Source organism: Protopterus annectens, chromosome 4.part0 (genome assembly GCF_019279795.1).
Source record: "Protopterus annectens isolate FY-2018-M chromosome 4.part0, PAN1.0, whole genome shotgun sequence".
NCBI classification, from domain to species: Eukaryota; Metazoa; Chordata; order Ceratodontiformes; family Protopteridae; genus Protopterus; species Protopterus annectens.
In genome coordinates this window covers 1,395,077,843-1,395,103,878 of record NC_056733.1, presented here as the reverse complement: position 1 = coordinate 1,395,103,878, position 26,036 = coordinate 1,395,077,843, and the positions used below count along the sequence as shown (strand labels likewise).

Below are 26,036 nucleotides of genomic sequence, written 5' to 3'. Positions count from 1 at the left end.
CCATACACTTATTGAACATCCCCTTTGGCAAAAGATTTTTTTATGATTCTTAGTGCAGGATTACAGACGGCACTGATACAAAAACCTCCTTTCATGGGAATTCCACCCCACCTTCCAAACCAGAAGGATTTTTTCTTCAAGTTCTTTAGTCATTATACACCCAAAAAAATTATAGAACCAGTGATCATAAGTCAAAGGTGCAAAAGCGTCTATCCTAGAATGTTTCTGGTACTAAAGAAAGAGACCTCCTGGAGACCAGCACTGGAGCTTTCATTCCTAAATGTGTATATGAAGGTACCAAAATTGAAAATGTTGACCTTAAAGAACCTGTTATCTGCATTCCTTCCTTGAGTTGCTTGATATCTCAATGTCAGGAATGAGATCACTGTTGCAGTATTCTTAACATATGGGTTTTTGTCTACTTGCATCTGGCCGGGGTACCAAAGCTTTTCTTTCCTGAGGACATCTGTCTGACTTGTAACCTCTGCTCGTTTGCACTCTTTTGCATCAGAGTATATAGACAGACATAAGACTGTCTTGCTGCCAGGTTGAATGCAGGTCATGTGTCTGTCGGACTAACCTAAGTTAGGTTGTTGGTACCGTTGCTTCACTTGTTCGATCTTCAGATAAATGCTTCATTGAGGAACCTTCCTTTTTTATTTTGGACTCTGTTTTTAAACTTTTAGTAGATGTCAGCTTGGAGGGGTACGTGGGAGTGTGGTAGGCAGATTCTGTACAAGGACTTTCACACCAAGTGCCTCTTTTGTTTAGGCTGGGAACATGACTACAAATGCTGCTCTGTCTGCCAGTTATTTGTTCCAAAATGCCTTGGGTCAAGGCTTTCCTCCCTTACCACATACCTTGAAATGCAGTCTCTGAAATACCTGGCCCAAGCAAAGATGGCAGAATCCCTGCACCTGACATTGAGCTTTTTCTCAAGAAGAAACTTGAGACCCCGAAAAGATTTGTAATTTCTGAGTCATATGTACCTGCTGAAGTTGAAGTACCTGCAGTACATCAACTATGCTGTTAACTGCCTGCTAACGAAATCCCGCTGAGACCTTTACAGACAATGGATACCTTGGAGGGATCGCAAGGAATCCCCCAAATCCTAGTCCAGTAAGAGTTTCCAGGTACTCTGAAGTCTCCCAGGGCTCCAAACCTCTGGTACTTGTTTAGGCAGACAGTTCTATATTACTACATCAAAACATCGTAATATCGAACACCTAAACATCGAACTGTATTCATTGAAATGCATTTATGCGAATAGATGAGTACTTCCAGGGCAAAGATGTAGTTGGCCAACTACACGGTGTTGGCATTTTCCCTGCTGTAGTGTGATCTCGGAGTTGGTATATTTAGTTGGGGGGGGGTGTGGGGTTGTTTTAGGTTTGGTTAGTTACTTGGGATTGTGGGGCAAGAGTTTTTTTGCACTGTAAGTATTCATCAATTCACGTAAATGCGTTTCGATGAATACGGGTCGATGTTTAGGTGTTAGATATGACATTTCGACTTAATATAGATGCAGGCAGACATCATGCGTAAAAAAGAAAAATTAGAAAACTAGGCATGCGACCTCACACATGCAAAAGTATCGGAGACCTCCAAAGCAGACACCCAAACAACCTGCACTTCCCGTTACAAACCAGACAACACATAAAACACAAAATCAGTGTGCCACACGCGAAATAACATACCCTACACAGTAGTAATAGGTGACTCTATAGTCAGGCACACTGACGTCCCACTCACTAGGCTGGACAAGCAGAAGGTTACTGTTAGCTGCCTGTCAGGAGCCAGAATCCGCCACATAACACAAGCACTCAGGTCACTCAAGAAAAAGTACAAATATGACTCTGTCATAGTTCATGTTGGTGTGAATGACCCGAGATGTACCTCCATGGACTATGAAAAGAGACACGGAAGAGCTCTCTGATCATGTAGCCCAGGCTGGTGTGACCCTGACCCTGAGTAGCATCCTGCCCTCACCAAGAATGATATCTCATTATAAAGAAAAAATGATCAATTTCAACATTTGGCTAAGCTTCTGGTGTCATTCAAAGGGGATCCAGTGTCTGTCAGCCTGGGACGACATGCTCGACAAGCCGCGCTGCTTTGCAAGAGACTGCTTGCACCTGTCACCCCTAGGCTATTGAATACTGGCCAAGGCTCTTGATGTCCCCATAGTGCCTTTTTTAGGCAAGGCTCAAAAGTCAAACCCACCTCTGTAAACAGCACAATTAACAAAAAATTGAGGGTTATGCTACTCAATGCCAGGAGTTTAAATCTCAAAATGCACGCGCTCAAAGCACTCCTCAGTATGGAGAACGTCGACATCTGTGCAGTAAATGAAACCTGGTTCAAGGCTCCAGACAGCACCCCAGCACTACCAGGCTACAACTCATACCACACGTTTCGTCCACAGAACACGGACTGAAACACAAAAGGAGGGGATGTATCCATATTCATCAAGGATACCTACATCTCCAGGTTAGTGGCGCAGCATGATACCTCTGAGATCATCCATGTGCAACTAACATCGGGCAAATCTGCAATGCAAATTGTGGCCTGCTACAGATCATGCTCCATGACCCAGGACTACCACTCCACCTTTCTGGAGACACTGGAAAACATGAAGGTCCTACCAAACACCCTGATATTGGGTGATTTCAATTACCTTCCCATTCACTGGGAAAACTACTCTAGTACAAATTCCCAGGCCCAGCGCATCCTGGAATTCATCAACTCAAATGCCCTGGATCAGCTGGTAAACTCCCCCTACCAGAGGTGAAAACATATTGGACCTGGTCATCAACAACATGGGCGATTAGGTGTTCCACACCGGAGGTCAACCTGTCACTGGTTAGATCATTCTATAAACTAGTCACTCTGGATATCCACACCCCATTACCACCCCCAACTAAGGAAACCACAGTAAAAAACTTTTCTAAAGCAAACTTCACCTTACTTAAGACAGAGGTGGTAAATTTCACAGCCCCCCACGCTAAAGGATTACGCTGCCCAAGATGCAGAAACCTTTACAAATGCACTCTATGAGCACCTACAAGGATGCATGGATCGTGCCATCCCTAGAAAAACCAAGACTCACTCCTCTAAGAGAAGGAAACCAGTTTGGTGGACCCCTGCAATAAACAGGCTATACAAAAGGAGGAGGAAACTAGTTCAGAAAAAAAGCAAATCCCAAGAAGGAAAGACATCCCTGATCAGTATCAGTAAGAAACTGAGGTCCTTCATGAAATCATCCAAGCCTTCTTTAGCTCTGTTAAGAATCTAAGTGGCAACTCGCAGATATGCACTGAACTAGTGCAAAATAGCACCAAACATACTGAACCTACTGATATTGGCAACATCCTGGCAGATAGATTCAGTGCAAACTTCACCTCCAAAAGGGCCCACAGCAATACTGGAAAAGTGTAGTGTCCCAAAAAAATCACAGGCGCACAGGTGAAAACAGCCCTTTCAAAAGACAAAAACACAGCGTCAATGGAACCAGATGGTGTCCCAGGCTGCATCTTGCACGAACTACAGAACGAACTATAACCCCCCCACCTAAACACGCTGTTCAACCTCAGCCTCTCCACAGGCTACGTGCCCATATGGTGCACAGCAACGGTTATTCCTCTCCACGAAGGAGGGGTCACAACTGACCGTGGTAACTATCGCCCCATAAGCCTGACTAGCCTGGTCTGCAAGGCTATGGAGCGCATCATCATGGAATTCATTAACAAAGACATTGGAAACCTCCAAACACTTGACCCGACTCTGTTCAGCTTTGTTAAGGGCAGATCATGCCTACTAAACCTGGTTGACTTCTTCGAGACAGTCACCAAGGCCATAGACGAGGGAAAGGTTGTTCACACAGCCTACCTTGACCTCGCCAAGGCTTTCGACACCATTCCGCACTCTGGTATTACAGAAAAACTCACCAGCCTGAACGTAAACCTCGTCACGAGATGGGTTGCCAACTGGCTTACAGACAGAACTCACACAGTAAGAATAGTGGGCTCCAAGTCAGACTCTAAACCAGTCACAAGTGGTGTCCCGCAAAGCTCGGTCCTGGGACCCCTACTGTTTGGCATATACTTCTCAGAAGTACAGGCAAACACAGGAGGACTATGGCTAACCAAGTTCGCCGATGACTGCAAACTGGGAGCCATAATTGACTCTCTGGCTGACACTGACATCCTCCAAAAAGGCCTTACTGGTGTCAAAGTCATGGCCTCAAGCTAAATACCAAAAAATGCATAGTCATCCCGTTTGGGAAAAACAAAACACCCACAAATTACCACATAGGTGGCAGCCCCCTTAATACAGAAGAGGTATTAAGAGATCTGGGGACCCAGGTAGATAGTAATCTCTCCTTTGACAATCATATTGCCAAAGTAGTTAGGAAATCCTTCTTTGTGGCCCATCTAATTACTAAAGGGTTTGCATCTAGAAATAAAGAGGTTATAGTGCCCCTCTACTAGTTAGACCCATCATAGAGTACAATGCCCCATTTGGGATGTACCTCACAAGACACTTCCAACAGCTGGAAAGACCACAAAAGTACCTCATCAAGAGGAGTACTGGTCTCAGACATATGTCCTATGCAGCCCGACTGAAAAAGCTCCAGCTGTACTCAGTGGCATATTGCTTACTCAGAGATGATCTCTGCCTGACTTACAAAGCCATGTCCAACTCAGAATTGATGGACATGCTCCACCTAAAGAAAAACAAGTCATTGCGAGTCACGTGCTCTAGTGAGCTAAACCTTGCCACAACAATAAATAGAACATGCTGGAGGGATATATTCCTGTCACAGAGACTCCCCATGCTTTGGAACAAAATTCCAAATTACATCAGGCAGAGCCCCTCTCTAACATTCTTCAAGAGAAATCTTGACTAGTGGATGGGTAACAGAAAATACTCCCCTGGAATCACTTCATTGGCTCTGATTGACAGAGGATCAGTTAATTAATCAATGGGGAGGTGAAAGCTGACACACTCTGGCTAGGCTTATAAATGCCCTCGGGCAGATAGCCTAGTACCTATCTATGAACATATAGCATCTACGTATAAAATACCCTAGGGAAGCCAAGAATAAATGGATGACCAGGTAGGCTGCCTTAATAAAGGTACGGTGGGATGTCGGTGAAGAAGCTGAGCTACCGGTAAAGCCTTGAGAAAGGCTGTGCGTACCCGAGTGCTTGTGGTTGAAGGCTGAGTAAAGCCTTTAGAAAGGCTTCATATACAGGTCATAGTTCCTTCTGGTCAGGTCGCTTGCTGAGAGGAACCGCTAGTGTGACAGCTAGAAATCAAAGATGAAACACAAAAAAAAACAGGCATTTTCATTCTCTTGGAAAGAAATTTTCCTTTGTTTCCACCCTTTCCACTCATATCCAGGGAAACGCTGAAGATTTAAAAGGATACCCTAAAAATCATTGTGGTGACCCCCCCCCCCCTTTGGTCCAGGCAACATTGGTTCTCCCTTCTTACGGAAATGGCCAAGGGCAATAACCTCAAGCTTTCACACAGAATGGAGCTACTCAAACATGACCATGAAGTTTGATGCACTCCAGTCTCAATCAACTTCAACCGACTGCCTGGATGATTCAGTTCGAATACATTTAAGGCACTTATTTCAGGAGAATGTGCAGGTACTAAAGGAGGCAAGAAAGCCTTCTTTGGAAAATCCTATTTGGGCAAGTGGAAGCAGTTTTCTAGTTGATGCCTAACTGATAACCAGAAGCCCATCAGGGATTTTGTACCACTGCTGCTGAAATTTGCGTAAGTTGCTTTCCTCTGGCCTTTCTTATTCCTCTCTAAAGTTTAATTTTGTGGCAATTTCAGCAAGTCAACCTATGGAGCCTCCTCTTTCTTAGTGTAAAACCAGTTTCTGAGAGGAGTTTTGCACCTGGTCTCATAAACAGGTTGTTCCTCCTCCCTAGGGATTTCAGCTTTGTGCTGGAAGTCTGTCCATCAAGCTGATTTGAGGTTCTTGACTTGGAAAACTGTACTCATCATTGCTCTGACATCTGCAAAGATTTCTGAGTTGCAAGCTTTCCTGTTGGGTGAGTACTGTCTGAGTTCCCCCAGGGATAAGGTCTCCTGGAACAAACCCCTCATTCATATCCAAAGTGGTTTCAGAGTTTACTTTGAATCAAGCCATCAGTCTTATGGTTTTCTACCCAGAACCTAAAAAATTTGGAGAAATGATTCAGAATACTCTGGACATGCATAGGTAGCTCTGGTACTATCTTGACAGGACTAAGCCCTTTAGAAAAGCTGATCAGCTATTAATTTCTTATCAAGGAACATAAACTTCCAGGTGGTTGTCCTGAGCTATTGCTTTTTGATGATCATCGTGCATACAGCTGCAGTCCTAACAGATGGGTTTTCCTGCTGTCAGGCGGGCCCTCGGTCGGCCGAATTCCAAAGTCTAGGTCCGGCGTCGGTTGTCGTCGCTTCTTCCCTGACGTCAGTGTGACAGGGGTATAAAAGAACCAGCCAACGCCATTTTCTTCGTCTTTCTTGCCGCGCGGTGCCTGAAGCAGAAGCAGTTCGCAAGTGCCGGTCGGCCAGCTCCAGAGATTACAAATATTTTGCAACCGAAGTCTTCTTGAAAGCTAAGTACCCCGTTGGGGAAACTTTACTTGCCTCAGACCGATGTCAGACAAAGTTAATAATTGTATTTCATGTGGGAAGCAAATACCGCATAAGGATTTTCATTCCCTCTGCATTCCTTGTTTAGGCCCAGACCACTACGTCTCGGCCTATCGTTTTTGTGCTACATTCAACAGACGCACCATTAAGCGTCGGGCAGAGTTCGCCCAACACTATTTTGGCAAAGGCTGAGGATTTGATTACTCTTATCAGGGGTTCTCAACCCCCCCCCCCGGACAAAAGGCCCAGAGTGGAGGAAGAATCCCCCTCCTCGGACCAGGCCTCCATTATTTCAAAGCATTCTGATGACCAGGAACATTCATACTCCCCTTTTGAAGATTCTGATGCAGAGGAAGTCCATTCCCTCTGTCCCCCCCCCCTGAAGATTACTCTTTTGGGGAAACCTTGCATACCTTGAGGGAACACTTCCACTGGGAAGGCCAAGAGTACTCAGACTCCAAGAAAAGGCTTAGGGATTTTCTCTTGCTCCCTCAGCACAGGCCTCTGGCTATACCTCCTGTCTTAGACATTCTAGATGATGTGTATTCGGAGGCCTGCCTTAACCCAGACTCTTTACCTCCAGCCCCAGTCAAGCCTGACAGGTATTACCGGGTTCCTGACTCACACCAATTCCTATACAAAAGCCATGCGGCTGACCCAGAAACTATCTCACAGGGCCCCAAGGGAATTAAGGCCTCCACTGCTAAAAATCCATTACCTTCAGAGAGAGATTCCAGAGCTTTAGAAAGGTGGGGGAAAAAGGTATACACCTCGGCCACCTTAACCATGAGGGCATTAAACTGCCAGTTCTATATGTTAAAAGTACCAACAGTTTCTGTTATCACAGTTGAGAATCAAAATGTCACAACCTGAACAACCAGACTTGAAGGAGTTGCAGGATTTGATGCATAGTGCAGAACAAGTGGGTAAACATACCTTGCAATGTGGTTTTGATGCTTTAGAGGCCTCATGTAGAGCTGCTGTTACAGGATCAGTCGTACGTAGACATGCCTGGCTCAAAGAGCAAACCTTACCAGATCATGTCAAAGCTAAATTACTAGATGCCCCTCTGCAAAAAGATGTATTATTTGGTGTTAAAGCTGAGGAGGTATTAAAGAAAATGGAGGAAAAGGCTAAATCAATGCAAACAGTGAAAGATTTCCTACATGTACAGCCTCCATGTTTCAGTAGAAACTGGCCTTCCAAAAATTGGTCCTTTCCAGCCACAGACAGACCCCAAAGAGGTAGATACAGGCGCCCGAGGGGCAGAGGGCAATCTCAAGGATCGTTTAGAGGCAGGCAATGGCAAGCCCCTACACAAAGACATGGTGAGGACAGTTCACAGCCATTCAGAAAGCAGACCCAATGACTTTCCCCTTTGCATGCCAAGCAAAGCTCAAATGGCAGCACCTTTAGGCGGAAAACTGGCATTATTTTCAAAAAATTGGCATATTGTCACAAAAGACAAATGGATCCTGGACATTATAAACAGAGGCTACAGATTCCATTTTCACACCCTTCCAAAAATGAGAGGCATGCCAAACCTGCCACACAATCAAAGGGCAGAGGCACAAAAACAAATTTCAGATCTCATGGACATGAAAGCTATTCAAGAGGTACCTACACAAGAACAAGGTCAAGGTTTTTACTCCAGACTATTCCTGGTACAAAGGAAGGGAAAAGATTGGAGACCTATTTTGGACCTATCCATCCTAAACACATTTTTACTCGTGCCAAAATTCAAGATGCTCACATTATAGCAGCTTCTTCCCATGCTGGGCAATGAGTCTTGGCTGGTAACATTGGACCTCAAGGAGGCATACCTGCATATCCCAATCAGACAAGATTGCAGAAGATACCTCACATTTCTTGCAGGTTCAACCCATTATCAATTCTCTGCATTGCCCTTTGGCTTATCTACTGCGCCCAGAGTATTCACGAAATGCCTGGCATCAGTAATTGCCTACTGCAGACTTCAAGGGATACAAATATACCCATATTTGGACGACTGCCTGATCCAAGCGGACAGCAAGTACATACTTCTGAAACATCTGGCTTTTGTAATAATATTGTTGAATTCTCTGGGATACACAGTCAACAAAAAGAAATCAAGGCTAATACCCTCTCAAACAATAATTTTCCTGGGTGCCAACTTGGACACAAACACCCAGATGGCCTACCTCACGCCAGAGAAACAGGGGCAACTAACTCAGTACTTCAGAAAACTAACAAATTTCACCAGGCTGACTGCAAGGAAAATCCTGCAGGCTCTGGGATTCATGGCATCTTGCATCCTACTAATCCCATGTGCAAAGCTGCATATGAGGAAACTTCAATGGTACCTGAAAAACCTATGGTCTCAACACAGCCACAGTTTGGAAACAATAATACCACTGATTCCATGTCTTCAAAAGGAATTTCTGTGGTGGGCTCAAGCATGCCAAAGAAACACAGGTCTCCCATTCTGCAAGCCTCAAGCAAATCAAGTCATCGCAACAGACGCCTCGGACTACGCCTGAGGGGCGCACATGACAGATCGGTGCATTCAGGGCAAATGGTCCCAAAAAGAAAAGCACCTACACATCAATCAAAAGGAAATGCTAGCAGTAATAAATGCTATTATAGCTTTCAAAGACCTTCTGCATCCAGGTCAACTATTGATAAGGACAGACAACACCACAGTAATGTGGTACATAAACAAGCAGGGAGGAACCCATTCATACCCCCTATGCAGGCTGGCCATGTCTCTTTGGAACATGGCTCTAGAATTACAAATCGAACTTCAAGCACAGTACTTGCCAGGCAAGGAAAACACGCTGGCAGACAACCTAAGCAGAAATATGACAGATCCACACGAATGGAAGTTGCATCCTCAAGTTTTTACAGAGATAATTCAAGCATGGGGAAGGCCAGACATAGATCTCTTTGCCTCCCACAAAAATCACCAATTGGCAAAATTCTGCTCAAGGACTTTTCATCCACAGGCCTGGAGAGTGGACGCACTCTCTTTCAGTTGGACAACAATGACAGTTTATGCCTTTCCACCTCTTCCTCTGCTGCCCAAAGTTCTATTAAAAACCAGAGCAGACAGACCAAAGATGATTATCATTGCTCCAGACTGGCCAAGATGACACTGGTACCCACTCCTGAGGAGCCTGACGCATTCCCTACCATGGACCCTACCTCTAATGCCTCTTCTTCTGACTCAGCACAGCTTCAAACCTCTTCACAGTCAGCTGAAAACACTCAATCTGGCCGCATGGAAGATTCCTTAACTTCACAACAGACCCTACTCTCCAAGGAGGTACAGGATGTCATTTTGGAGGCCAGAAGGCCTTCTACTAGAAAAGCTTACTCCGCAAAATGGAAACGGTTTTGTGCCTGGAATGAGAAAAAGGGCCAGAATCTTGGAATTCTGAATTTACCTCAAATATTACAGTATCTAGCTGAGATGCTAAGCAGTGGACTTTCATTCTCCTCCATCAAAATTCATGCCTCAGCCATTTCTGCAGAATACAACACTGATCCTCCTTTATTCTCTCACCCCCTCTTAAGACAGTTCCTCAGAGGGGCTAAGAATATAAACCCCCCTAGGAAATGACCAGTACCTGCTTGGGACCTCAATTACATTCTAGAAAAACTGACCTTGCCTCCTTTTGAGCCAGCTGCCTCAACAGAATTGCAATATTTGTCCTGGAAAACAGCCTTCCTTCTGGCTATCACCTCAGCTCTCAGGGTATCAGAACTACAAGCGCTCATGGCTGTGCAGCCTTTCATCATTTTCCATCAGGACAGAGTTTCCTTACGAACCAATCCATCCTTTATGCCAAAGGTGGTATCCAGGGTAGCTTTGAATCAGGCTATCCACTTTATCTACCTTTTACCCTAATCCTCAAAACAAAGGGGAGAGACTACTACATTCCTTGGACATCCACAGACAGCTGCGTTATTATTTGGACAGAACAAAGCCTTTCAGAAAATCAGAACAACTCTTTGTGTCCTATGCTACAGGAGCTCAAGGGAAGCCAATTTCCAAACAGACAATCTCGAAATGGATAGCCCACTGAATACGCTTTTGTTACTCTTTTCATGGTAAAACTGTACCTGCAGGCATCAGATCTCACTCCACAAGGGCCACAGCTACCTCTGCAGCTTTCTTCAGAGGGGTTCCTACCAAAGATATTTTGGAAGCAGCCACTTGGAGTTCTGTTCATACTTTCTCCAAGCACTATCACCTACCATTATACTCCAAAACTAGAGCAGGCTTTGCCACTGCAGTCTTGCAGGGCATCCTGGCTCCTCCTAGTTCCACCTAGTGCCTACCACCCCTTTTTTAACTTTGGGATTCTACCCATCTGTTATGACTGCAGCTGTATTCATGATAAACATAGTACTGTTTTGTACCTACCATAAATGCAGATGTTCGAGTGCTAATACAGCTGCATTCCAGGTTTCCCTCCCTCCTTCCCCTCTTGGGACAGGCCTATTGGCTAACACCTACTCATACAACCTGACTGGGGTGTTCATTTATGGTGTATTTGCTTGCAATTACTGTTTTTTTGATTATATTGCATTGCATTATTACATAAATTTATGTATTGCCTTCCTTCTGGGGGCACCTGACATCTGGGGCAAGAAAAACTGAAGAAAATGGCGTCGGCTGGTTCTTTTATACCCCTGTCTTACTGACGTCAGGGAAGAAGTGACGATAACCGACGCCGGACCTAGACTTTGGAATTCGGCCGACCGAGGGCCCACCTGACAGCAGGAAAACCCATCTGTTATGACTGCAGCTGTATTAGCCCTCGAACATCTACATTTGTGGTAGGTACAAAACTGTACTTTCCCACTATGACATATCCATTCCAGGGCAGTATTATGGCACATTGTTCTAGAGCCTTTTCTTTAGTGTCATACTGGAAGGGGAAGCATTTTAGAGGCAGCTACATGGTCCTTTGTACGTACTTTTACAAAGCATAACAAACTGGATTCCTGTTCAGGGTACAAGCCTAGGTTTCAAATATAAAATGAAATAACACTGCTATCCCAAAGTGTCCCAACAGCAAAAGCAAAGCAAATGTAGTAATGAACAAAACTGTAGGACACACCACGAGAACTGGTTTGCAGTCAAATCACGAATTCAGCAGTAGTAAAACAAACTTATTTTATTCCATGAACAAAAACAAAAAAGGGGAGATGAGCGCTTTCGCGTGTCTTAAGCACGCTTCTTCAGATCTAACTAAATCATTCAAACATATCCTTTATATACTATGAAACACCTCCTTCAATTGCATCAATTAATAATTATTCAATTAAATAGTTATAAAGTGCATCAGTGCTTTCAAACTAAACTGCTGATATGAACGTTCACATTTCCAAATCTGTGACTCAGCTCTCAAACTCAAAAACATGTAAAAATAATAACTAGTCTGTGTTGTTATATTTAAAACAAATCATTAAAATATCTTTATTATATATGACACCTGGTATTAATAATTATATTTCATTAAAACCTATTCTAGAAAGAAGATGAGTTTGTTACAATATTCAAATCTGGGATTTCTCACTGATAATGATATTAATGATGAGAATTTAGAGCTGACTTTACTTCTGTGTTTTAGGGAAGGTTAACATGGAACCATAGACATAGTAAATTTATATAGACGTCATCAATAATTTTTACTTTGAACAGACTTCTTTTTAACTCATTATATTTGTTAATTAGTTTTTAATAAAATAAAATGAAATAAAATATTAATAAAATATTCATATAACACATGTATCTTAGAGTTTTTAGACATAAAAGTGACACCAGATTTTAGATCAATATATAATATAGAATTTATTTATGAGTTTGTACCTAATATTTAATAATTTATATTTAATAATTTAGATATCAATTGTTATATATATTCAAATAACATACCCAAAAGGATTTGTGAACATCATCTTGTGAATGAGCTTTAGTGATGATTTTAAGAGTTGTATACTGATTGACGAAGGCATTAATTGCACCTTGAGTCATCGTAATTATAATGATTATAATAATTATACTAAAAATTAAAAATTATAATTATCATGATAGTAAAATATTTTGATAATATTTTAGTAATATTTTAATAAGATACATAATGAATAGGATTAATAATAGTTATATAAATAAACATAGTTAATGAGAATATACATAATGAAATTTTATAATGAGGTCTGATGACGATTATTAATGAATGTTTAGATATTCCATTTATGCGAAAAACCTCGTTTTGAAGTTTTTGCGAAGTTTGTGTTAATGAAAGATACTGTTGCAGTATATACAATGGTTTAAACTTCTGATTGAATCTGCTATGTGTATGGTTATAATATCTGGTTGCAAACATTTTGTGATTCGTCCTAACATATAGATGTTGCAGAAGTGTTGGGAGCCAATAAGAATGACTTATTTTTATGGAACGATATGTTCGTTTCATTCATCTATTATGTATTAATATGGGTTTGTTAGAATAACCATGAATTCTGCAAAGACTATGAAATCAAGATAGAAACCCTAGTTTGCGGACACTATAATATATATTTTTAATGATATTTTCAAAGATATTTTAATGATTTGTTTTAAATATAACAACACAGACTAGTTATTATTTTTACATGTTTTTGAGTTTGAGAGCTGAGTCACAGATTTGGAAATGTGAACGTTCATATCAGCAGTTTTTTTAGTTTGAAAGCACTGATGCACTTTGTAACTATTTAATTGAATAATTATTAATTGATGCAATTGAAGGAGGTGTTTCATAGTATATAAAGGATATGTTTGAATGATTTAGTTAGATCTGAAGAAGCATGGAATAAAGTAAGTTTGTTTTACTACTGCTGAATTCGTGATTTGACTGCAAACCAGTTCTCGTGGTGTGTCCTACAGTTTTGTTCATTACTACAAGCCTAGGTTTGCTAGGATCATTCTCCAGGCTACTTTACCCATATCCTTCCTCCTCCCAGGTTGTATAGGCTTTCGTAATCAGCCCATAGCAGTGAGAATGATGAACAAAGTACATTTGTGTAAGTTGCACTTACTCGCAACAGTAAATGTTTGAAATTTTCACTGCAGAAGTAGCTGCACCCACCCTCCATCTCCCTATTCTTGTATGTAGTAGTAGCTGTGGTATAAAGTAGGGTTTTGTGCGTTTCTACTTAGTAACAAGGAAACAATTGGTTGTTTGATTCAGGATTGTTAGGATGTTCATTCATTCTTTCTTTGTCTAGGCAAGAAAGTCCTGAAAAATTCTTCACTTTGACTCCTGATTTCCCTCTTTAGGATTAGCTACTCACCTTTCAGAGTGAAGGTGTGTGGGGGGGAGCAAGACATTTTTGAAGCTGACTGGTTGTTTCCCAGGCAGGAATATAATCCATATAGCCTAAAGGCTGCTGCTGCAATGAGCAATTCAAACATCTACTGTTGTGGGTAAGTGCAACTTGCGCAACGGTACTAATGTATATGTGTGTTGTGTGTGTGTATGTATATATATGAAAATAAAATATTGTGCGTGTATACATGGTATTATATACATACGTGCGTATATAGTCTGTGTTTTATTTATATGTAAGTGTTCTTTTTTTTTCTTTGCAATGAGGGAATTTCTAAGTTCATTAAACCGTGTCAACTCTATAAAAATTAGTACCAGTTACCCATATTAAAAAATCTGTCACTCAATGTAATGTAGATATTTTCTTGGAAAATTTCCTTTGAGCTAACTCTGGTACCCTAGTTTCTGCTTGACTGAAGCTATTGAAAGGAACTGGCCAAATCCTGAATTTGTACAGTTTACGCAGAACCTCCTCATTTTTGGATGAAAAATGTTCTAAGTATGGTGCCCGCCAACACAAGAACCCAACCTCGAAAGTCAGTTACGTGTTAGTGGAATTTCATGGATTCATATGTATTTTTATTTTACATTTGTTTACCGGGAAAGTCTGATTGGACACAGGTCCTTTTTAAGCAGAGGCCCGGGGAGAAAAGCTTCCACATACAACATTATTCAATTACAAAATTACAATTTGGTGTACATAAAACAATAACACGTTAGTATACACATGATGGAACATATGTCTCACAAACATAATACACTTGCAGTGGATGTAAAAAAGTGTACACACCCCTGTTAAAATGCCAGGTTTTTGTGATATAAAAAAATGAGACCACAATAAATAATTTCAAAACTTTTCCCACCTTTAATGTAACCTATAACCTGTACAATTCAATTGAAAAGTAAATCTTTTAGGGGAAAAATATAAAAAATAACATACAATACACTGGTTGCTTAAGTGTGCACAACCTTAAACTAATACTTTATTGAAACACCTTTTGATTTAATTACAGCATTCACTATTTAATAAAGCTGTGTTTTGCACTTGAACTATTTCTGGATCGATTTTTTTGGCTTGAATAATAATTCGGCTACTCCAGTGAGGATTTTAGCTGCCCTGTTTCGCACTTGGACGACTACTGGATTGATTCTTTGGCTTGAATAAACATTCTGCAACTTCAGTGGGGATTTTTGCTGCCCTCTTTGGCTTTCTGTCTTTTCATCTGCAAACTTTGGGGTCTGGCTTTCTGCTTCAAGACTGAAAGGCATAGTCCAAAAAGAGGTGGTCCCAGCACCAATCCTTAAGGGACACTGCTAGTCACTTACTTTCCGCAGAGGTGCCTGTATCTTGCCACATACATCAGTTTAAAAGCATTTAGCTTCTATAGTGTGTCAGCATGGTGGATAATATCAAATGCCTTGGCCATGTCAAGGTAAAGTGTGTGTAGCACATGGCCATTTTCTACAGCATCTGTAACCTTTTTGAAGAAGTTTTCTCAATACAGTAGACAGGCTTGACCCTTCACAAAGCCGAACGGTTTTGTGGGCTAAGTCTGTTAATATACTTTATTGTGATTTCTGAGGCCAATTGTAATGGGTTCCATGACTTTGCAGATGTTACCTGTTTGTTAAAACTTTCTCAAATAATGACAGACCTAAGGCCATCCTTTTGAAGGTGTTTCACCACTGCAGTGTGCCCATGCATAACTGGTGAAACTAGTACCTAAACTTAAGTTAAACAGTGTAAGGAGTTGGTCTATAAGGACATGTTAACACTATTGAGCAACCATGCATATTCATTTCCATTGAGGAAGTATTTTCTTTTGTCGTTAGCACTTCAGTAAATGATTAGAAATAATTGGGGAAGTAGGGATTCCAGTGTTTCAGAGCTTTAGATAGAAGTTTTCATTTAAAATTGACACTAAATTTGTTTGCAAGGGTATAGGCAATGTCTGTTATGTCAGAATAGGTGGTGCCATTAGGAGCTGTCATCATTGAGTAACTACAGAGGACTCTAGAGTATGGATGTTCTTCATCTCACATTGCTGCAGTCCTTACATATGGGTAGTCCGCTGTCCTCGGTCGGCCCGAATACCAAAGTATTAGGCTGACGTCGGTCAAGGCGCTTAAAACTGACATCAGGACGTCAGGGTACAAAAGCGCATGACCGACGTCATTTCCTCAGTCTTTTTTGCCGCATGGTCCGATGCAGAAGCAGCGTTGCAAGTGCCGTTCGGCGTTCTGAAATTTTTCGAATTTGGAGTTTCAGACCGAATCCAAGTTGGCTAAGTACCCCGTTGGGGAATATTTTGTTTTTTTCTTGCCTCAGTGTTTTACCGGATGTCAGAAAAAGTGAATAACTGTATTTCTTGTGGGAGATTTAGTTTTCTGATACAGCTGAGTATTTGTAATTGTCTTTAGCTTGAAAAGCCAGCCATAGTGACATTTAGAGTGTTCTTTAGTGGACCTAATAGTGCTTTTTGTAATGCTTTTGATTTTTTTCATTTTGAAGCAGAGTTTTCTATCTGCTTTAGAGTATGATTTTTTTGTTTAGTTGTAAAGTTCATTTATGGGGATTTTTTTTTTTAAATTTTTCATGACACTTGCTTCTGGTAGGGGCTGCTAGCTCAATTCATTTTTCTAAGTGGAAGTAGAATTCCGTATTTATTATTTATTTGCCATTTGTTAACTGGGTTAGTCTGGCTGGGTAAATGCCCTTTTTCAGGAGAGACCCGAGGTGGAAAGTAGTAAAAAGCGTTACTTGTAAGTATTTAGACATGTTAACATAGGAGGAATAAAGATCTGTCTTGTACATCAGAACATAAAGCATAAATACAAAATGTGATCACAATGTGTTGAAGAGAGGTTGTCACAATGTCAGGTTAAAGTCATGGCATGCTTTTTTAGGCAAGGATCAAAGGATAAAACCACCACCGTAACAGATACAAGCATGCAAAATCTGAAGGTAATGCTATACAATGCTAGAAGCCTAAACCTCAAAATGCACTCTCTCGAGGCACTCCTAAAAATGGAGAACATCGATATCTGTGCAGTAACTGAGACCTGGTTCAAGGCTCCAGAGAGCACCCCTGCAATACCAGGCTACAACTCTTACCACACTTTTTGGCCAAAAAAACAAGACCGAAACACTAAAGGTGGAGGAGTGTCCATATTCACCAAGGATATTCACACCTCCAGGCTAGTTGCCCAACACAATGTATCTGAAATTTTCCATGTGCAACTAACATTAGGTAAGACTGCAATCCAAATTGTAGCTTGCTACAGATCCCCCACCATGCCCCAAGATTCTCACTACACCTTTCTAAACATACTGGAAAATATTAAGATACAACCAAACACCCTAATACTGGGTGATTTCAACTACCCTGCCATTAACTGGGAAAACTACTCTGGTACCAACTCCTTTTCCCAACGGTTCTTGGAATTCATAAATTCCAGCACCCTGGATCAACTAATCCATTGTCCCACCAGGGGCTCCAATATCCTAGACCTGGTCATTACCAACATGGGAGATAGATGCTCCACACCAGTGGTCACCCCCTCATTGGTCAAGTCTGACCATAAGCAAATCACCCTTGACATCCACATCCCACCCCCACCCCCCAGTAAGGAAACCTCCTTAAAAAATTTCTCCAAAGCCAACTTCATGCTACTGAAGTCAGAAGTGACCAACTTCACGGCACCCATGCAGAAGGGATCTGAAAGTTCGACTGCATAATCCTACACTAAGGCACTGTACGAGCACATCCACTCGTGCATGAATCGTACCATCCCAAATAGAACCAAGATGCTCTTCTCCAAAAAAAGGAAGCCAATCTGGTGGTCCCCTGCTGTAAACAAACTATACAACAGAAGGAAAAAACGGTTGCAGAAAAGAGGAAAATCCCAGGATGCAAAAAACTCCCTCACCAGCCTCAGTAAGAAGCTGAGATCCCTCATAAAATCCTCAAAAGCTAGTTACGAAAATAAAAATGCCAAAGACAGCCACAAGGCATTCTATAGTTATGTCAAGAATCTAAATGGCAATGCTCAGATCTGCTCTGAGCTACAACATAATGGCATTAAATATACTGATCCCAAGGATATTGCCAATATCCTGGCAGATCGATTTAGTGCCAACTTCACCCCCCTCTCACCCCCTAAAGGGCCCATCTCCATACCAAAAGATTGCCAAATTCCGGTAATCACGGCCACATAGGTAGAAACTGCACTCTCCAAAGCTAAGAATACAGCATCCATGGGACCAGATGACATCCCAGGCTGTGTACTACATGAACTACAAAATGAACTGGCACCTCACTTAAGTGTCATGTTTAATCATAGCCTCACCTCCAGCTTCGTGCCCACTGAGTGGCGCACAGCTATAGTTATCCCACTCCACAAGTGGGGATCTGCCTTGGATCCCGGGAACTACCACCCCATCAGTCTGACAAGCCTGATCTGCAAGGGCATGGAACGTATTATCATGGAACTTATAAACAAAGACATTGGCAACCTTCAAGTACTGGACCCCACCCAGTTTGGGTTTGTGAAGGGCCAGTCTTGTCTCCTGAATCTGATTGACTTCTTCGAATCAGTCTCCAGAGCTGTGGACGAGGGTAAGGCAGTCCACATAGCCTATATGGACCTCGCCAAGGCCTTTGACACCATCCCCCACTCCGGAATCATAGATAAACTTACTAAGCTGGGGCATAAATCCCTACGTCACTTGATGGGTTACCAACTGGTTACTGGCAGAACCCAGACTGTAAAAGTAGCCGACTCCAAATCCAGCTCCAGACAAGTGGAGTACCTCAGGGTTCAGTCCCGGGACCACTCTTGTTTGGCATCTACTTCTCTGAAGTACAGGCCAACACTAAGGGACTCTGGCTAACAAAGTTTGCAGATGATTGCAAACTGGGAGCCATTATTGAATCCCCAAATGGTGTGGATATTCTACAAAAGGGCCTTACAGAAACAGATGCCTGGTGCCAAAGCCATGGGCTCAAGCTTAATGCCAAGAAATGTATAGTTATCCCCTTTGGAAAAAAACATGTACCCATGAATTACCACATAGGTGGCAGGACACTAAACATTGAAAGTGTGATGAGAGACTTGGGGACACAGGTGGACAGTGGTTTCACTTTTGATAACCACATCGCCACAACAGTCAGGAAATCCTCCTATGTGGCACACCTCATCACTAAGAGCTTTTCATCCAGAAAAATGTAGGTCATTGTCCCACTGTACTCATCCCTCATTAGACCCATTATAGAGTATAATGCCCCGTTTGGTATGTACCTCACAAGATATCTGCAACATCTGGAAAGGCCACAGAAATACCTCACTAAAAGAATCACAGGCCTAAAGCAGATGCCATATGCTGACCGTCTAAAAAAAACTCCAGCTATACTCAGTGGCATATTGTCTACTCAGAGGCGATCTCTGCTTAACATACAAGGCCATGTCAAACCCTGAGCTGTTGGACATGCTCCACTTAAAGAAATCCCAATCCCTCAGAGCCACACGCTCCAGGGATCTAAACCTTGTCATCACAATGAACAAAACATGCTGGAGGGATAGGTTCCTGACCCAGAGACTCCCCATTCTCAGGAATAGACTGCCCATACATGTCAAGCAGAGCGCCTCATTGGCCCTCTTCAAAAGGAACCTTGATTGGATGGGAGATGGGAAATTCACCCCGGGGATCATGTCAGTCGCCCTGCTAGACAGAGGTCCAGAGAAGTAAATATTGTGGGAAGAAATATCCAGGGAATTGTTATGGCTAGGCTTGCATAGGCCCTAGGGCCGATAACCTTGTACCAACCTATGAACCTATAAAGGAGGAGATGAGGTAATAGAATACAGAAGTATAAAGTGGAGTGTTGCCAGAGATGTAGGAATAATCAGAGAACTAGAAATAAAATGCATGTAGGATGGATAATGAAAAAAAAGTGGGACAGAGGAGAAGGGAGGCATACATAGAGGGGTAGTGTTCAAGTAGGATATTTACAGGGGCAGGTCCAGGAGTTAAGCAGATATTCCTTTATGGCTAGTTTGAAACTGATAGTCAGGTGAAGCTGAGGCAGGAGGAGTTGATGCTGAAATTCTAGCCAGTGGAGTCTTTTAAGGAAAGGCAGTGGTGAGAATGATATGGGAGATTACTGCCAAATCTAGCTGTTTTATTTTAAGTAAGTTCAAGTTTGGTTGAGACTTATTTTTGAGGTTGGTTAAGATTGGGGCAGAGTATAATAGAGTCGGGAGTAGGTAGGCTTGAGTAAGGTCACTTTAGATTCTTGTGTTAAGAATGTTTACATTCTGTAAAGTAATCCGAATTTTTGGTGTGTCTTTTTGATGCAATTATTGATGTGGATGTCAAATTTAAGTTCCTCTGTATAAACCCCAAGTAATTTAGTTTGAGATTCAACTTTGATAGTACTGTTGTTTAAGGAAGAAACAGAGAAAGTGGATTTGAAGTGTTTGAGAGACTTGGGAAGGAAGAGAAGTAGTTTAGTTTTATTAGGTTTGAGTAGAAGTTGGTTAGTTTTGAGCCATCTTTCAACTGAGTGTAGGATTTCTTGGGTGAGGGTGAGTGAGGTAGATTTTCAGAAGTAGAGATGATGGTGGAGTCGTCTGCATATGGTATTAGTATGGAATGTGGGTAGGATTGGTAGAGATTATTAGTAAAGATATTGAATAGCGGTGGCCCCAGGATGGAGCCTTGGGGGGACCCCAGTTTGAACGGAAAGGAAAGGGGAAGTAGCAGAGAGCCATTTGACAGATTGTAGTTTGGATAGGTAGCTAGAGAACCAGCTGAGAGTGGAGTTAGAAGGATTGAGATAAGCTAATTTAGAGAGAAGGAGGTTGTGAGATACTGTGTTGAAGGCCTTAGAGAGGTCAAGGAATAGGCATGTCACTAATTTGTTATTGCTGAGAGATGTAGAGAGAGAGAATGAGTAAAAAATAATAGTGTGGTAGTTGTACTGTGATGAGGATGGACTCCATGTTGTGTGGGGGTGGGGAGGTTTTTCCTGAATGAGATATGTAATGAGCTGTTTATATATACACTTTTAAAGAATTTTGGAAAGGGGGGATAGAATAGCAATAGGCCTGAAATTTGAGGGGTCGAGTGAGTTTTCCTCCTTTATATAGGGGTATAACATAGGATTTTTTCCAGATGTCAGGGACAAGATTTTCTGAGTACACTCCTTGAAGTATGGAGAATGGATAGGCAATAGAGGAAGCTGCAAGCTTCAGTTGAGTGGTGGCAAGTTGTCAGCAGAAGGGGAGCAGGATTCAAGTTTATAGAGGAGTGATCTGATGTAGGAAGTGGGGACTGGCTTGATGGACAAAGGAGTTTTGTGGGGGTGGGTGGGGGTAGAGGTGTCATGGTAGGTATCTTTGTTTGATTTTAAGTTCTGTATGGAATTGATGAAGGAGTTCAGAAGAGTGGCAATTTTAGTAAGAGAGCTGTTAGGGGAGGGGTTAGGAGGAGATGGTGTAGGAGCTTGTTAGTAGTCCTCCAGAATATTGGGGGATTAAAGTGGGGAGTATTCTTTGGGTTAAGATAAACAAGTTAACCTAGACAAAAAAAAAATGTTGTGAGATTTCGAAGTTCCCTATAGAGCTAGAGATTAGAAGGGGTTTTAAATTTATTCCAGGTTTTCCATCCATGAGGGAGAGACTTATCCAGGGGGCAAAGTTTGTTTTTAACCCTAATTCTCCTGATAGGGGCCAAGGAGTTAAGAGTGTTAATGAAGATGCTGTTAAATTGTAGGGCAGCTTCTTCGAGAGGCAGGTCAAAAAGAAAAGGTTAATGGGAGAGAGAGTTTGATTAAATACATCAAGGTTGACATTAGATTGCAGCAGTCTCTATAATGTGTGCGACTGTGATTGAGAGGAGTGACGCAAGATGGAAGTAGGGAGGTGGTCACTAAGTGAGTCAGGGAAGAGCAGAGGGGTTATGATATAATGGTCAAGGTGGGAGGTAAGAATCCAGTCGAGGGTAGAGCTAGTATTGGATTGTTGATTAGTATGAGTGGGGAGGTGATGAGGTGAGAAAAGGTTAATGCTAGCATTGGGGCTGTTAAGAGGACAGAGTATTCCAGTCAGTGTTAACAGCCCAGCATGGTTTCATAGGAGATGGTTTGAGAAATCCAAGCAAGGAAGAGGTTAAGTGTAGGAATGTTGTTACCAGGAGGTAGGTGTGTGTGTGTGTGTGTGTGTGTGTGTGTAATATATATTTATATATATATATATATATATATATATATATATATATATATATATATATATATTTCAACAATGGCAATCTTTTTTTCGATTGTTTAAATTACAGTTGACCGAGTATTTCAGCAGGGTGAAAACTAGGGGTGAGTAAGGTAGGGGATGCACTGAGAGGTGTTCTGAACCTTAGTGAAGCTTACTCTTGTATCTAGGTCAGAGGTTGTCCAGTAATAAGTGAATCATCATATTTCATAGAGTAGGTTGAGGTTGCCACATTTGTAGTTCTTGAATGCAGTAGGTTGTGCTGTTTTGGCTTTTGGGAGTTCAAAGGAAAATGATACAAAATTGTGGCCAGGCTTCCCTGGAGAAGGAGATACCTTAGAGGTGGCCATAATTATAAGAATCGTGTCATGCAGTAGTTTCCCCACCTGGTCAAGGAATTTTTTTTTACAATGTCTAGGAATTTTTGGGCATATCCCTCATTGCAGGAATGTGTCCTAGTTTATTGAAGGATGGTTGAAGTCACCCAAAGTAATGGAGATTTTGTTAATAGGGAGAATATTTAGAACACTACAGAATCTTACAGTGGTCATCAGGGAGCAAAATAATGTGTTCTTTAACAAGCTGTTAAGTGAACATTAAACCTATCTAGAGAGACTTTATTTCAGTGAGTTCAGTTTGAGAATTTTTTGGGATTTTCCTGGAGATGTGCACCTTTACAAATATGGAGGCTTCACCACAATTGCCATTGGGTCTGAAAACATGAAAAGTGTAAAACCTAGGAATAAAGGAAGTGCTGTCTTTATATTTAAACCATGTCTCAGTATCTGCTCAGACATGGATATTTTCCAAATGCAAGAGTGCCTCAAAGATTATGTAATTTATTGTTTCGACTTCTTGTGTAGTGGAGAGCAGACGTCTCAACTGTTCCTATTTTATAGGGAACCCCACTGATGTTTTCTCAAAGTTTTGTTCCATTGCTGCTGAGCTCTACTTCTCGAGTTGCCCGCCATTCAATCAAATGTAACTGTGATAACAGCTGATGACTCTGCTGCCTGTGGTTCAGGTATGAGACGTTATTCTTGGCTTCATCTTCATGTTTTGCCTGATGACATTAGGACCAAACATTTAGTTGCTCCTTTGGATTATAAGAATCTTTTTAGATCTGCTTCAGCTGAACTTTTAAGTCTCTCCAGGACAAGGGTAAAGCCTTATAGGGTTGAAGCATATTTTTGTTTATCCTATTTTCAAATTTCAGAGGAATTATTCCTGTAAGTCTGCTTTTGTTTGTAGGTAATATCACCATCCTCCTAAGGGCAAGAAGGATTCTAGGTGTGTGCCTCTTCCTAAGTATGCTGAGACTCCTGCCATCCATAAATCTCCTTTCCATAATAAGCTGGGTGCTGTATGACAGTTTGGTTCCTCCTGCCCTTAGGTAGATTCCTTTGTCCCTAGATTTGTCCCTGTCTGCTTTATATTGGCTTCAGATAACTTCAGACTGTTGGGCTCTGTCCGTTATCTAACAGGGATACTTCACGGTTTGGAAATCTCTTCCTGCCTTTTCAGGTATTTCTCAACCCTCCTTGAGAACAGTTCTGTCATTTGCCAAAGGTTCTTCATTCTGTCTTGGTTCAGGGCACCTTTCAGGCTGTGCCTCCTGCCCAAGAAGAGAAGGGGTTTTATTCAGGGTGTTTTTGGTCTTACAAAAGGAAGGCACATGGACACCAATTCTGGATCTTTCCAGGCTGAACACCTTCCTCAACATTCCTTCCTCTACCCCAGGCCTTTCTGGTATCTCTGGATCTCAAGTATGCATACACTTTGCATCTCCATCCATTCTTCAGGAAATTTTATGTTTCTCTGTGTCTTCCTTGCATTTTCAGTTCTGTGCTTTGCCCTTTGCTCTCTCTACTGCCCCAGGGGTATTCACCAAATGCTTAGCTATGTGATTGCTTTTTGCAGGGTTCTGGGAATTCATATCTTTACCCATCTGGTCAATCTATTCATTCAAGCTCCTTTCCCAAACTCTCTACTTCAGGGTTTTCAGTTCACTATTTCCCTGTTGCTAAGTCTGGGGGTCACTGTAAACTTTCTGACATCTTCCCAGGATCATATTTTCCTTGTCTGCAGGCTTCAGACAGTTCCAGTGCTGGCATCTCTGCATGTCCCAAGGCTCTGTCTCTAATTGCCTTTTTCTAATCCCGTCTTCCTCTGGCATCTGTGTATGCCAGGGAATTTCTTGGGGTTTTTGGGTTCATGACTTCCATCATTCCCATCCTTCCATTCACCAGGCTCCATATGAGAAAGCTTCAGTAGTATCCCAAGTCACTGTGACTCCAACAGTGCCACCCCCTGGATTTCCTGGAACCTTTTCTTCCCGGTCTCTAGCTCGAGTCTCAGTGGTGGATTTATGAACTTTAGATCTGATGTTGGCAATTTTCATTCATTCCTCAACCAATGGGACTCTGATCTGACTCTGCTGTTCTACTAGCTTGTAGCCATCAAAACCTCTTGAGCTCTCTTCCTACCCATAATACTTGCTAAGCACAACTGCTGTCAGAACTCATTTGCTGCTTTTTCGCTTAGACGTGGTTGCTTTGGCTCTTGAGCTACTTTTGAGATTTTTTTTTTTCATTTTTTTTTTTTTTTGCTAATTTTCTGTCATCTATAGCTACAGTACAACTTTCTGCTAATTTCTGCTGTGTTTATTGTGTAGCATTTCCTTTCCTGTCCTTTTTACACACTAGTGTACTTTCCAATTACCATCATTGGTATTTTTTTTACCCTTCCTTTATACTCTGGTACATTTACTTAAAATACCATTGTTGGTATCCCCTTTTTTTACTTCGATTTTTGTTTTTGGGCAGAATAGTCAGTCTTTCTATAGTTGTAGTGTTTGCATGCTGTTCTGTTGTGTTAGTCTGCAGCATCCTTCACTTTGGTCAGTACGTCTGAAAAAGGATCTAAAAAGTGTCACCAATGTGATCACAAAATGCTGCTCTCATACTCCCACCAGTTGTATGTTTACTGTTTGGGCACTGCCCATTTGGACTCGGAATATTCCATGTGTGGTGAGTTCAATTCCAAAATGAATTTGTTCCGCCTCTCTGTAAGAGCTCTGAAGGGTCTTCTACCTGCTACTCCCTTTTCCACTCCTATTGCTGTTGTTCAATCACCTGCTTGTAAAATGACCAAAAGATCCAGATCATCAGATTTAGCGGCTTCCACTTCCTCACTGAGAAAAAAAAAAGCTCAAGTCTGATCCAACTATGTCTGGGAACTGACCTTCAGAGCTGAATAAGTCAGTTGCTGCTGCTGTTCCTTTGGATCTGACTCAGGGTTCTTCGGATCCGAGGTTTCTGCCTTGTACTCTCTCCTCCCCAGGTTTGGAGCCAGTGACCTTTAGGGTGCCCTTTCCTTTGTTAGAATAGCTGTCTAAGTCACAGTTGGTCTACTCAACTCGCTCATCCTTAAGTGTCACAGAAGAGGATGTGGAGAAGAGGATGAGGAGATTCTTCACTGAGCATTTTCAGAGGGGAGTCATTGCAGTTCCTACCTCTTTGGATCAGGAACAACGTCCTTTCACTCCCCCACCAAGTGTGGATGTCCTTCAAGAATGCAACTGCAGTCATAACATATTGGTTGTCCTGCCTCAGGCAGCCCTCGGTCGGCCGGATTCCAAAGTCTGGGTCCGACGTCGGCTGATGTCGCATTTCTCTCCGACGTCAGAGAGGCTGGAGTATATAAGCATTAGCCGACGCCATCTTCCCCAGTCTTTCTTGCCGC

General features: G+C 42.0%; 1 protein-coding gene across 1 annotated transcript in view; it reads left to right on the top strand.

The window, feature by feature from the left end:
- Window positions 1-26,036, top strand: part of PCBD2 (pterin-4 alpha-carbinolamine dehydratase 2) — a 521,033-nt gene that overhangs the window by 294,953 nt on the left and 200,044 nt on the right. The window lies entirely within an intron of this gene.